Source organism: Syngnathus scovelli, unplaced genomic scaffold (genome assembly GCF_024217435.2).
Source record: "Syngnathus scovelli strain Florida unplaced genomic scaffold, RoL_Ssco_1.2 HiC_scaffold_347, whole genome shotgun sequence".
In the NCBI taxonomy this organism is placed as follows: Eukaryota; Metazoa; Chordata; class Actinopteri; order Syngnathiformes; family Syngnathidae; genus Syngnathus; species Syngnathus scovelli.
In genome coordinates this window covers 30001-31273 of record NW_026061441.1, presented here as the reverse complement: position 1 = coordinate 31273, position 1273 = coordinate 30001, and the positions used below count along the sequence as shown (strand labels likewise).

The window sequence follows — 1273 nt, the reverse complement described above, 5'->3', positions numbered from 1 at the left end:
CCTCTTCGCTCGCCGCTACTGAGGGAATCCTGGTTAGTTTCTTTTCCTCCGCTTAGTAATATGCTTAAATTCAGAGGGTCGTCTCGTCTGATCTGAGGTCGGAAACGAGGGGGTAGTAGGCGCGGCCGGCGTGGCGGCCGGGCTCGCTGGATCGTTCCGCGGGCGCCTCCGCGGCGGCCCACCGCGCGAGGGAGCGCGAGACGCGGGATGCGCAATGGTCGATAGCCACCGGCAGCCGCGCCCCGGACCCGTGATGCGGGAGGGTCGACGGTGAGGAGGGGACGCCGCGGGTCTGCACTTAAGGGGACGAAGGCCGCCGAGGCGTCCTGCGAACCCCCAGCCGCGGGGAGGCGAAGCGCTAGCGGGACGAAGGCGGCAACTGCGCGAACGTTGCGCAGAGGTCGCGCCGACGGAGCCCGGGTCGCCCTTCGCCGACCCCGATTGATATGCAAGCGACGCTCAGACAGGCGTGGCCCCGGGACGGACCCGGGGCCGCAAAGTGCGTTCGAAGTGTCGATGATCAATGTGTCCTGCAATTCACATTAGTTCTCGCAGCTAGCTGCGTCCTTCATCGACGCACGAGCCGAGTGATCCACCGCTAAGAGTTGTACGTTTGTTTTTTTGCGGGGCGAGATCGGGAGCGGGCGGGGAGACGGCGTAACGCCGCGCGCGGACCCTCCACCGTCGCCTCGAGGACGTCGGGGCTTGCCGGCGCGTCGCCGCCGCACGCGGACCCTCCACCGTCGCCTCGGGGACGTCGGGGCTTGCCGGCGCGGTCGCCGCCGCGCGCGGACCCTCCACCTGTCGCCTCGAGGACGTCGGGGCTTGCCGGCGCGGTCGCCGTCGCGCGCGGACCCTCCACCGTCGCCTCCAAGACGTCGGGGCTTGCCGTCGCGGTCGCCGCCGTCCACCGCCGCCGCGCTCAACCTCAGCAGCGCGCCGCGGTTTGCCAAGTTCCAACGATTAAAAATTTGTTTTTCCGGCCTTCCGGCGACGGGTGCCACCCACCCGCCTCAGAACGTGCGTGTGGTGTGGACATTGAACCCCCCACGGTCCGCCGAAGGCGATCCGCGAGTTGGGTACCCGCCGCAATGGGTTTAAGTTCCGAGCGGGCGTTCCGCGATGGCACCGGGCCCGACCCCGGCCGCGGCACGCCCAGAGACTACTTCAGGACTGCGAGGGGAGCGCCAAGCTGCCGGTTGAGCGCGGCGCGGGGAGGAGGACGGTGACGTCGCGCGACGGTGGGCGGGGGGCCGACTCCGGTGTGACGAAC

General features: G+C 69.3%; 1 non-coding gene across 1 annotated transcript; it reads right to left on the bottom strand.

Moving 5' to 3' along the window:
* Window positions 1-453: 453 nt before the first annotated feature.
* Window positions 454-607, bottom strand: LOC125966444 (5.8S ribosomal RNA). Its single transcript, XR_007480355.1, has one exon. It is a non-coding gene; the product is annotated as a 5.8S ribosomal RNA (ribosomal RNA).
* Between the last annotated feature and the right edge of the window lie 666 nt (window positions 608-1273).